This window comes from Macrosteles quadrilineatus, unplaced genomic scaffold (assembly GCF_028750875.1).
Source record: "Macrosteles quadrilineatus isolate MER2022 unplaced genomic scaffold, UCM_ALF_1.0 Scaffold_3__2_contigs__length_128488019, whole genome shotgun sequence".
Classification (NCBI taxonomy): Eukaryota; Metazoa; Arthropoda; class Insecta; order Hemiptera; family Cicadellidae; genus Macrosteles; species Macrosteles quadrilineatus.
Genome location: NW_026542596.1, coordinates 120,553,680 through 120,567,302, shown reverse-complemented (window position 1 = coordinate 120,567,302; position 13,623 = coordinate 120,553,680). Strand labels below are relative to the sequence as shown.

Below are 13,623 nucleotides of genomic sequence, written 5' to 3'. Positions count from 1 at the left end.
TAAGAACCTATTTGAGTCCATTTTCAAGCTATACCAGTCATACTAATGAATCAACCTAACCACCTATGCTATATGTTTGTTTGAGACTGTCTAAACCTTAGTGTACACACCAGTAATATTTTGTTTCCATGACAGAATCAACACTTTTACTGGAAAGCAGATCCTAAAAAGATTGTTTGTATTCCAAGGCTGATACCATTACTTTCAAACCACTATTTTGGGTGGAGATTAGCTGCTGCACTAATTAGGAACCTTGGACACCAAATTCTTCCAGCTCATAATAAATTGAAGCCAGAAAGTTAGTGGATGGTTTCAAGGTTTACGTAAACTTTTGTGGAAAACCAAATTCAACATTTAATTCATAAACAGTATCTTAACGGTAACATTTACAGGTTGTAAACACATTTACAATTTTCAAAACTACACATGGTGGAACAGGGACAATCGATTATGGAGAACTAATCTAGCACTTTATGAGATTTTAAGTTCTAACACGATTATTGTACTTCACCCTTTATCATCATCGTTTACACTCAAAGGAAGCACAAAAGGGCACATTTCACCATCATCCACGTAATCTTCAGTGTTTTCTTGATTTTTATATTTGTCTGCAGGCATTTTCTCCCTGCTACACCCCTCTTTTTGGTCAGGCACAAAACCCTCATCAAACTTTGTTTTCTCCTCCATAGAATCCATTTCTTTCAACATTTCCAATTTCTCTTGTTGCATCTTCTGATAGTTTTTGTCTTGTTGGAGGTGCTTTTTGAACTCATCTCTAAAGTATTGGTCGAGACTTCTCCATACCATGGCACTGTACAGCAGAACTACGACTAGGACGAAGAAGCTCGTGACAGCACTTCCCACAGCCATTGTGTATCTGAAAGGCCAAATTTTTACAAAAATCCTCAATATTTGAACATTTAAATATCCCTGCCACAGCAAACCTGCAGTCTAAGCAAATTTTCATTTGCCTGATTTGATTTCCAATAAATTCTTTTTTTAATAGGTTTAACGAGTACCTAGGTTTGCCACTACAGGGAGGATAATAAAGTATGTTTTTAGTAGAATATTAATAATAGCTTAGCATAAAATAAATAAATTTACCAAGTTTAATCAAAATATATCAATTAACAAGCAATCTGCAACAGTTTACAATATTCAATATTCTCCATAAGATTAACATAGGAATTTTAAATTCCCAATTTTTTTAATTTTCTCCGTAACTAATAATTGTAAAAAAAACTTAAACATACCACTATAAATTATTGGTTTTTTAAGCTCTTCAAAATGGTCTAGAGAGAAATTAGGAAATTTTGTGTTTTCAGGGTCGAAAATGAGAGAATCCAATTTTAACCCACTAAAAAGATTTTAACAAAATAATAAAATTAGTATTTGAATGGTAAATAGTTTTGAATAAAATAGAAACCCACTTGAATGTTAAAAAAGAGTTTTTACTTTTTCTGAAATTAAACATGCGAAGTCAGAAAAGCTTATTTAAAAATTCTAACAGAAGACTAGTATACAAGATACACAGCTATGGAATTGGTTTCTCTCATTTTTGACCCTGAAAACACAAAATTTCCCAACTTCTCGGTGTCTGATCATGGTGTTTCGTTAACGCATTCAAGTTTATCACGCCCTACACCTTCAAGCCGAATTTCATCAAAATCATACAAAAATTATTTCAGTTATCGTTTTCACAGTCACATAATAAATCTATATTATATACATATGGATATAGATGAAAAAATCTTGAATAGCTGGTGTTTTTGGGTTCTGGGGACATCAAAATGAAAAAATAAATCAGTCCTGGGCCTAGGTCTTACCGTGCCACCTATGGTAACAGCTACTTCCCTATAGGGAAATTCGCTATAAGAAAAAAAAACTCAATCAAGTTTATTATTAATTAAACCACACAGGTCTTCATGACCTGTCACTTATATGGCGTGTTAATTAATGTCTTAAGGAAAATAATTAAATTTTTTTCCAGTATAAGCAAAAAAAGTATGCAAGGAGGTGTGAATACAAACTGCAGTTTAGTTAGAATATGAAAATACAGTTGCAACTAATGATATTCAAAACTTAACTACACTCAGTCCATACAGCAAACAATCCAAATAATTCGTTTTGATTTTCTGAGAATGTAGCTTCTTTTTTCACACTTCCTTTGCGACAAAAGATTTATAAATCAAATTTCATCATGCTTTTCCTTGAAAAAAATGTTTGATCAACCAGATCCCATAATGTTATTTGGTAATCATTGACATTCCAAAAAATATTGAATCAATAACAATGTTAGCAATAGCTTATTCCGTATATGGGAAATTCGCTAAAAAGAAACCACATTCATAAGGAAGCTTTTTAATGGCACAGTTAATGTCCAAATATTTTATAAAATTGTGTTCTTATTGCCACAACTAGTTTTAAACTTGTAAGGAAGACTTTTTGGCATATACAGTAATTATGTCATAATCGCTTCATCAGTAGGTCCTCGATAACATAGTCACTGTCTTTTAATCGTTTTAATGTAACTGTTTTAACATCCATGCTGGTAATATTTGTGTCAGGTATTCAAAACAATTTTGTTAGAAAGAACATTTTTCACCAAATATATAATGTCAATGCACATCTTAGTGCCTAAAAGGTTTTCTACTTAATATTACTTACCCTAGTAGTCCTCTTCCTCAAAAAATAAAGATCTCAAGATGTGATAGCTCTTGGAGATGGAAGGCCAGCCCAAAGTCAGGAAAACCCCCAGAGAGTTTAGAATGACAAAGTACTTCATAAACTCAACACCTTGCCCTGTCTTGAGCCAATGAGAAAAGCCAGTTTCCTCATCATCATCCACAGGCTCCTTCTCAATCTTTTCTTCAGGTTGTTTCTTGGCGGATCTCGATGCTGAATAGGTGGTTGGAGCAACCCTGCGCTTCTTCATTATATTTTATCTGGAAGTAGTAAAAATGTTACTTTGTGTTAACAATGCTAAGTAATGTCTTTATTAAGTTGGATATTATTTTTTTTTACTATCGCTATTAATTAACAAATACCCCTGCCACAGCAAACCTGCAGACTAAGCGAATTTCAACTTGTCTGATTACATTTTTACTAAAATATTTCCATAAATAAGACGTATTTATTCCCTATTTAAATAACATTAGATTTAACAAGTGCTTAGGTTTGCTGCTACGGGGAAGGTAAAAAGTGTTTTTTGACCATACGTCAATAGTATCTATAGGATGAAATTAATAAATTTGCCAAATTTTATCAATATATATCCATGAACAAGTTAACTACAACAATTTTCATTTTCTCCATAAGAATAACATGGGAATTTTACATATTACACTATTTTTGAATTTTCTCCGTGACCGTTAGGCATACAACAGTGCTTAAATATACTAAATTATTTCTTTTTTTAAGCTCTACAAAACGGTTTGCAAAATCTCTACAAAATCTCTAAAAAAGAAATTGCAATTTTTTTGTTTTTAGAGTCAAAATGGGAAAACCCTGTTTTTACCCCATAAAAACCCCATAAACCCCCGTTCCCATGGTCCGATTATGCTGGATCGTGAACTCGTTCAAATAAACGTAGGTTTACACGTTTGTACCAAATTTCATCAAAATCGGATAATTTTTGCTCGAGTTATCGCTCTATATATATATATGAATTGAACGGATGGTGTTTTTGGCCTCTAGGGACCTCAAAATGAAAAATTAAATCGGTCCCGGGTCCAGGTCTTACCATGAGTACTACGGTAATAGCTTATTCCCTATATGGGAAATTCGCTAAAATGAAAAAAAAATTGGGTGCAGCATACTTTTTGTTTTCTTTTAATTTATATGTATTAACAATCAGACCACAATTCTTTTGCTGGATTTGTATAAGAACGGCTTAAATACTAGTGTTTTACTGTTAGAGAATGACCTTAGAGTGTTATTAATTAATATCCCAATATCAAAGGGAATATTTACATTTCCTGTGGATCTAAAGAAGAAGACTCCTACTCCTACCACTCTGTTATTCAATCGGTCAAATCCTATATACCCTCTTGTTTATTATTTTAGGCCTTATGTGCCTCAACGTTAATAATTTAAAATTTAGTTGATTTATCATAGGTAAAATCTACATCTTTCAATAAATTAACCAGTTAATTTAAAAGATCTGAGCTAATATGTTATTGTTTGTTATGATTCTATGTTAAAGTTTTAAAATAGACTTTTTAGTAAGTTTGCAGTTTTCCTTTGCGCTAGGAATATACGTGAATTACGGATTTTTTTATAAAAAATAATATATTGTACAAGCTATAGGAGTTTGCAGAAAATCATACCTTTCTTTAATATAAAATTAAATACAATTAAATTACGTGCCGAATTTGAATGACATATTTTAGAGTTATATCTTTAAGCAAAGTTGTTTGTTAAAATTTAAGCTCATCCTACCTTTCTGGTTCTATATCATGAGGAGCTCCCTGTGTTGGTGGATGAATCGGTGCCAAAGTTCCTCCTTAGGTTATGGAGGTTCACTAACCCTACAAGTGCTGCACTCTTATGGCTGCCTTGCTGTAATCCTGTTTGTAACTTGGGTAATCTGTTCCATAATGACCCAACTCTATTAAATGTGTCAAAGCTTTAATTAAATATTATAGTTAAATCTTATTCAGGATGTTTGTTTACCTACTTAATACCGTTAATGGTGATGATGAATAATTTTCCTAATTTTAATTACATGTAAAGTCATTTCAAGTGCATATGGGTTTAAGTAAATTACTGTCGGTTAAAAGACAAGATCTAGATCTGGGACCGATTTACTTTTTCATTTCTAGATTTTGCTAGAGATAAAAAACACCATCTAATCAAAATCATATTAGCACGATGAATCAAGTAAAAATCACCAAAATTCTCAATGTAATTCGGTACAAACGTGTAATTTACATTTATCTGGATGAGTTCATGAACCATCATTATCGGACTATGAGAATGACGTTTTATGTGGTAAAATAGATTTTTCCCATTTTTGACCCTCAAAACATAAAATGTTTAACTTCTTTCCAAACTATCTTCTAGAGCTTAAAAAGATATAATTTATAGTATGTTACAGAGAGAAAACAGAGCCTAACGATTACAGAGAAAACAAGAGCATTTAATGATTACAGAAAACAAAAAAAACTGTTAATTTAAAATTCCCTTGCTATTTTTATGGAGAATAAATAAACTGTTTGTATTGTGCTTGTTTAGGGATATGTATTTTGATCAAGATTGTTTATTTCATACTATTAACATTTCAATAAACACAGGCTTTATTGCCCCTTTATTAATCCCCACGTAGCAGCAAACCCTAAAGTACTCGCTGCTAAAAAATGTACTAAAGATGTACTAAAGTACATTGCTGTGAAAAATGTTAAGTTATTGCAACTTTTGTGATTTTACCCATAAAATACTAAACTTTCTACCGCCCATCATAGGGTTAATAGCAAGCTAATGGGAGAAAGTATGTGTTAATTTATTTTTTACTGAGATAGTTGATGTGACATAAAAGATGTTAAGTATATCTTTAAATCATCATATCTACAGAAATCAGAGTAAGTTACCTCACATCAGCACAATCTGTTGGTGGCTCACTTCATTTGTTTATTTAATTTTTTTTTTAACTGGTGACAACTGTAACATGGGGGTGGAACAGGGCCGGATCTATCATTTGGGCGCCCTAGGCCCAATAACATTTCCCGTCCCTAGTCTGGAAGCTACTTTCAAATAAACCTTTATTGAAAAAAAGTTTATTTAGGAATAAATTGTTTTTGGCCGTAACAAAATGTCGTCTTCAATATTTTTAGCAATAAAAAACGATATAATCCACAGAGTATCCCCCCAGTTAGTATGGCCCTTACTGCTGTTACAAATTGCGTCTCGGACTTCGGTGCGGGAGAGACGGTTACGATCCCCAACTAATCCACAAAACTTTAATGGATTTGTTTTAAATCTAAATTTGACTTAAATAAAAATGCCACTGACGTAACAAAATATTTAATCAATGCAATAGTTAGGTCTAGTCTCTTTCTCGTCCTATTTTGGTTCAGTTCAGATCCAGCCCATTCCAGTCCCAGTCATTCCAGTGCCAGTCCAGTCCTGTTTATCATGTCTGTTTCTGTCGTCGTCGTCTTACGTCACGTCACGTCTTGTCTCCTAATGAATTAACCTGTCACCTGTCTCTGTAGAAGTGTAGGTACGGTACGGTAGATTAAATTTCGATAGCTCAAGATATTGGGGTGGACGTGGATGTAAAAAGAGATACATAGGCAACAATCTTAACTTTGCAATATTATCTTTGATATTGGTAAGTTTTTATTAGTCTATTTTTTTACAAAGTAAAGTAGGCCTAGTCTTTTAGAGGTTGGTCCAAGAAGCCCGGTGAGTTCAAATCTCACCATTCAAATTCAATGAATAGAGGCTATAAATTAACCTTAGATCTGGCGGTCATTTTATTCACCAGTGGCGGGTATATTTTGGCGCTTTTGTAGTGGTATCATATATTTTGCCACAGAACATTTATTTGTGAATATAAGTACACACATATATATATTTTCTATTTCAGTGATGAATTTAGAATATCTAATATATAAAATTCTCGTGTCACAGTGTTTGTCTGCAAACTCCTCCGGAACGACTTCACCGATCGTTATGAAATTTGGTGTGTATATTCTGTAGGTATGCGAATAGAAAGTAAACTATTTCCCGTTTCGAAATTCTTAAAAGGGCTCCGCCCCAGTGGCTCTGGAGTTTCCCATGTTAACCTTATGAGAAATGGAATTAATGAATCTTAACAGCTGTTTCAATTAAACAAGTTGGTTCTGTTCTATGATGTTCAATACCATTAAAGTTACAAGGATTACCAACAGGTTGCAGCACTATTATTTCTTTTACATTTATGACAACAGCTAATTTGCAACCAAAAGGTAAGTGAGCGTAGCGAACGAACTTAAACCTGGAGGTGAGTTAGCGTAGCGAACGAGCTAACCTGAAGGCAAGTGAGCGCAGCGAACGAGCTCCAACCCAAAGGTGAGTGAGCGTAGCGAACGAACTTCAACCTGGAGGCGAGTTAGCGTAGCGAACGAGCTAACCTGAAGGCAAGTGAGCTCAGCGAACGAGCTCCAACCTAAAGGTGAGTGAGCGTAGCGAACGAGCTCCAACCCAAAGGTGAGTGAGCGTAGCGAACGAACTACAACCTGGAGGCGAGTTAGCGTAGCGAACGAGCTAACCTGAAGGCAAGTGAGCGCAGCGAACGAGCTCCAACCTAAAGGTGAGTGAGCGTAGCGAACGAGCTCCAACCCAAAGGTGAGTGAGCGTAGCGAACGAACTTCAACCTGGAGGCGAGTTAGCGTAGCGAACGAGCTAACCTGAAGGCAAGTGAGCGCAGCGAACGAGCTCCAACCTAAAGGTGAGTGAGCGTAGCGAACGAGCTCCAACCCAAAGGTGAGTGAGCGTAGCGAACGAACTTCAACCAGGACGTGATTGAGCGATGCGAACGAGATCATCTTGAAAATTAAACGTAGCGGTACTTTCTTTCCATCGGTCTGTCTTAGGGGAAACCTATAACTTAGGCGATACGAAGTTCGCCGGGTCAGCTAGTAATAATATAAAAATATTCTTTTCCTAGCAATGCGTTAAGGCGTAGTAGCAAAAGGTTTGCAAATTTTTGGATTATGCAAATTAGAAATTTCAAAAACAACCCACAAGAAAACCACAGAATAATCTTTTATACATTTTATCTAAATGTAAAGTTTGTGTGAAATATGATTCCTTACGTCGAAATATCAATGTTTTTTAAATACTCATAAAAATAAAATTATAAAAAAATTAATTCTTTATACATATTTTCTTTTTTGAAAAACTACCAAATTTCTTTTTGTCACGTAGGAAATAATAGAATGCATCAACAAAAAATGAAATGATACTGTACAATAGGTAATAAAAAGATCTTTCTGAAAATATATAGTTATATTTAGTTGAATTCTAAAATGTCGGAGAAATTTACGTCGGAATGTAAAATTTTGAAGATTTTTTTACAAAAACATAATATTTATGACATTTTTAAAAACAAATAAAATTTTTACAATCAACCTTATAGATTCACAGGGAATTGTAGGGAATTTATTGTAGTTTAAGAATATGTACAAATAGGTATTGTGTACAATTAAATTGACAATCACCAAAAACAGCTGTTTTCGTAGTCAGGTGACCAAAACTTTCCACCGCCAAAATCTATTTTGAACTCTCTAGTTTTTCAAACTACCGTTTCTCGCTACATAATACTCACTCAATAATGTTTTATGCATGAAAATGAATCCTCAGAATCTCATCTTTTTAATGATATACGATTTATTGCGTTTTAAAACTGTTTTCATATTTTAATAATAGAAAAACCCGACCCATGTCATCTTGGTCTATAATCGACCAGCGCCACTGAGAACTCACGTTTTAGTGGTCGAAAATCGACCAGCGCCAGATAGAGGGTTAAGGAATATTGGGCTACTTATCGATTGAAACTATTGATTCGATTAGTAAATATGAGATAGCCTCTGAGCCCAGTTAAGACACTGTACCAGGCCCAACTTAAGCCTAGGAATGGTATTACCTCTATCAACGGCATATTTCATCAAACCCCAGGCGATCTGCTAACTATGATTTCACTCTTAAGTTAGTACCTTAAGGCCAACTAACTCCCAAACTAACGGTAACCAAACCTCCACTGAGAACTATGTATTCGAAATTGTTATTGCTGAAAACATTGGGTCTAGGCCTAGGCCTACATAAAGCTTAACTTGCAAGTTAAATGTACAGACCATCGTTAGGTAAAATATAATTAATAAAAAGACCTAGCCTACAAGCTAGGCCTACACTCATCCGACGCAGGACCGTCGGTCGCTCTGCCGGCGTCCTATTGTGGGATTGTTCAGACTAAAATAAATAGTGTTTTTGTTAGGCTATTTAACCCTCCCAGTGTTACTTGACGAAAATTCGACAAGCAGCACACTTTGTGTAGTGTTACTTGTCGATTTTTCGACACGCAGACATCGTTTACGGCGAAGGCTCTATGACTGACTGAATCGGATTGAACTGGATCGAGTTAGGTATCGTTCTTTCCGTAATATTCTAAGCTTTCTCCAGAGGTCTGTCTCTAAGCGCTATTCATTTTAGTTCCGAAAATATTGTAGCAGACAGCTGCGTGTATTTGTAAACAGCTAGGTTCCCCCGGACCGATGACTGATGTGTTTTATTACGTTTATCATTGTTTTAATGTTAAAAATCAAAAGTAGTGATATACGTGGTGCATTATAAGAAGATTTAAGTGGTTTTGAAGTGCTGGTTGATGATCCTGAAGAAGTAGGTAGTGATATTGATGTAAATTATCATCCAGATTCCTAGCTATGGTTAGGCTATGCATTCTTAGCTAAACGCTATGTACTGAAATCAGTTTTTTGCCCATAACTTATTTATTTGCAAATCTACTTCCTTATATTATTATATATTTGTAATCCTCATAAAATTTAGAACAAAGTGGCTATTTTCAAATATTTATAGGCCTATAATTTATACAATTTCATTGAGCGCGAACTTATTTTTTTTTTGAAAATTTTTGAAATTATATTTTTTTTACCTAAAAATTTTTGTTTTTTTAAAATGTTCCTTATGTTTTATATATAATATTGAAGCCCATGATTTTCCAAACAAAATGGTATATAGAACATTAGAATTAACATTGTTTTAAGCTTCTCAGATCCGTTTTAATAAAACCTTGCAAATGCGCCAAAAATAGGTGGACATTAAGGCCTAAACTAGGGACACTTGGAGGGTTAAATTATTTATTGTGTTAATATTTTAAGTAAGTTAGGTACCGGTAAGTTACTGTTTGTGAAGATCATCAAGATGAATAATGAACAATTTATAAAATAATGTTTAAAAAAAATCTTGTCTGTAACTTAACATTAGGTAGTCCTACTGTAAATAAAGTGAAGGAAGAACTGATAGTGATACGAATAATATTGAAGCTTAGTGTCAGGTGGGGTTCTAACTGCTTAAAATCTCCAACTGCTAACTTAACTTACTTGGTGCAATCCCAAGCTCTTGGCTCTCTTTTGCCCAACCGCATCACATTCAGCCAATCTGGGTGTTTCTTCCCCTGATTGATAGAATCGGCAGTCACTTTCCTGAACGATTTTCTTTTTTTCCCAGATGACCTCTGAGCTTTCAATGTCAGTTAGAAAACCTGTTAACATTCTTTAACAGTTCCATGCCCTGTTCTAAGAAGTGACCAGCGGGTTCCTGCCCCGCTCTGCCCTACTCTACAAGGATCGTCCTTTCCACCCAGGTTCTCCTGGTTTTGGGTGGGTAGTTCTTCAAAGGTCAGGGCATTTTACCTGCCTTTCCATGACTTGCGGTACTAGCCCGCGTTCCCATGTGTTTTTCGCCAGGGATCTGAAGTCGACCTGGACAAAGCCCCTACATGCCCAGGCAAGGCTGCTTACTACAGAAGGGCGCCTGGTATCCTGCAGGTAACGGGACCACCATACCTACAAAAGAGGCCTGGTGCCATCCTCCCCTCAGCACGGTCCACCTAACACCTGGGTTTGTTCTATAACAAAAGAAGGAAAAGGAGGGCGCAGAAGTTGGAAGAAGAATCGAGCAGAGATAGAAAGATATGAAAGACAGTTGGTTCATGCTTGGGAAGAAGAAGAAAAACTTGGAGTGAACAGACAGACCCTGCTCAGTTGAAGAGTAGGGAGGCTGTGTGCAATGGCTAGCCACCGAGCAATGGGATCGCCAACCCCTACGCCTCCAAGTGACGGAGAAACTAACTGACAAAACTGTGACATTAAAATAGGCCTAATTCATACCCAACTTTCATAAACATTACTGGAACAGTTCAAAGATAGCATGTAATATACCCCCACCACAGCAAACCTACAGACAAAGCAAATTTCCAATAGGCTAGTCTGATTGAATTTTCAATTAAATATATCGAAACAACATTAGGTTTAACAAGTAGGCCTACCTAGGTTCACTGATACAGGGAGGGTAATAGTGTGTTGTTTAGAGAAATATTAATAGGCATAGCCTATTTAGCTTAGTAGCCTATTTTAAATAAAAATAAATTTGCCAAGTTTGATCAAAATATATCCATAAACAAGGAAACTACAACGGTTTACTCGATATCCCATAAAAATAATATACCTACCTAGGAATTTTAAATTTGGCAATTTTTTGAAAGTTTTCCGTAACCAATAGACATAACCATAAAAAAACACTTCAATATACTAAATTATTTATTTTTTAATCACTTTAAAATGGTTAACATATTGAGGAATTTATGTTTTGCGGTCAAAATTGAGAAAAATCCTTTTTTACCCCATAAAACCACGTTCCCATGGTCCGATCAAGCTGGTTTGTAAACTCATTCAAGTTCATCCCGCCCTACACCTTCAAGACAAATTTTTTTCAAGCTATCACGTTCACGGACGTACCGGTGTATATAATAAATTGTGTACATATTATGTATAACAATTTGTAAGAATTGTATTTTTGGCCTCTAGAGACATTGAAAAATTATGTAGGTCCCAGGTCTAGGTCTTAACTTACCATGTCACTTACGGTAGCTACTTCCCTACAGGGTAATTTGCTAACTTAAAGAACAAAATGGCAGATAGGTATCTGGTTAAGAAAGGGATTTTGAAAAAAATTAATTCTAGATTTTCTTTTAATTTTTAACTCATACTTTTTGTAATTTACTGGAGTTTGGCTGTTTACTTACCGGCACCCTGTAGCCTACATAGGCTAAGTTACTGTTGGTTTTTTTATTGATTAACTTATTCCATGAATGAGCCATATCGGTCAACAGATGGAATGGCGTGGCTCATTTATGAATTATGAGCAGGAGAAATAGTTAAATACCACGAAATATTCAAGAGACTTGTAAGAATTGTAAGAACTTGTATTAAATAACAAAGTAAGTTATATACAGGAACCTTCTAATTTTACAAATAAAAGTGTAAAGATGGTATACAGTAGTTTTGGCATTACCATTAAGTACCATTCAATTGTAAAATAACTTTTTGTTTAACAATCCTAGTAGGCTAGGCATTTTGAAGGTTAAAACACTCAAAATGTTTGAAATAAAATATTCTTGAATAACTTACAGTAACCTACGGTAGTTAAATTGTATGTGCTGTATGTAGTAATATTTTGGTAATATATTTCTTGAATTTTTGTTCATCACTGTAAGCTCAGTGCCAGAAATTTTAGTTAGAGGCCTAATATTTGTAGTTTATAAAATATAAAGTATAAAGTGTGAAATTTTTTTTGTTTCCAATACTAAACAGGAAGTACAAATAATTAGAACAAGCAGCTGACAAAATCTTATCAGGAAGTACACTCGGTAACCAATGTAACTTTTGTACATTGAACCTCTTTCTTATCTTCTGATTACTTGAGTGTTTTATATTTTGTTTCAGTGATATTGCCGGATTCTAAAACTCATCATTTGTTAAAATGTCTCTTCCATTTTCCGTGTTTGTGAGAGGATTTTCCAAGTCAACGAGTGTTTCGGCTTCAATAAACCATGTGACAGTGATTGGAGGAGGGTTAATGGGCTCGGGGATTGCTCAGGTATTTAATTAGTTTAAAAAATCTATTGTTCCACAAACATAGTGAATTGTGTAAAATTATGTTCAACCATTTAATAGTATTCATATGTTTTCCTGTGCAGATAAGTTCTAAGCCTAAGGCTCATCTCATTAAACAACTGTATCATATTAAAATAATTTACGACAGCATGGTCTTCATGCTTGTTGTTTTATGTACTTTTTTTTGTTATTTTTGCTGATATAGTCTGCTATCAAAGTAGTATTATTTTTACTATTCAAATTATAGCTATAGTACGCCTAATTCTAATAGATAAATTCTTGTATAATTTGTTAATTCAATAAATATTTGTATACTAGGCTATATACCTATATACTCTAAATAGGAATTTACGTATGACAGATTGTAATTTTTTAAATTTTATATTTCACTTGGAGGTTCAAGTTTGACAGTTAATTTGCTTTTGCAACCTGTTAAAACAAATCGGATTTGGTTAATCAACGAATTAAATTTTATATGCATCTTTTAGCGAATTTCCCTAGGGAACCTATTATAGTAGGTGGCTTGGTAAGACCTAGGCCCGGGACCGTTTTACTTTTTCATGTTAAATGTCCCCAGAGACCAAAAACATCATTCGTTCAAATTTTTACATATGTATATTATATATATCCATGAACGCGATAACATGAATATTTTTTGTCCGATTTTGATTCAATTTGGTTTGAAGGTGTAAGGCAGGCTAAACTTGAATGAGTTCGCAAACCAGCATGATCGGACAATGGGAACGGGGTTTTACGGGTGATTTTATTCGGTAAAAAATGGTTTTTCTAATTTTTGACCCTCAAAACACAAAATTCCCCATTTCTCTCTAGACCTTTTTAAAGAGCTCAAAAAAACAAATAATTTAAACTTAGTATATTGAAGTATTTTTGTACGGTTATTGGTAGGCCTAACAAAGAAAATTCAAAAAATTGTATAGGCCTATTTAAA

At 34.4% G+C, this 13,623-nt stretch overlaps 1 long non-coding RNA gene across 1 annotated transcript; it reads right to left on the bottom strand.

Annotated features, from left to right (window-relative positions):
- Positions 1 to 277: 277 nt before the first annotated feature.
- On the bottom strand, positions 278 to 4,560 carry LOC128990057 (uncharacterized). Its single transcript, XR_008490484.1, has 3 exons — positions 4,441 to 4,560; positions 2,668 to 2,945; positions 278 to 877 (listed from the first exon to the last, which is right to left on the bottom strand). It is a non-coding gene; the product is annotated as an uncharacterized LOC128990057 (long non-coding RNA).
- Positions 4,561 to 13,623: the final 9,063 nt, after the last annotated feature.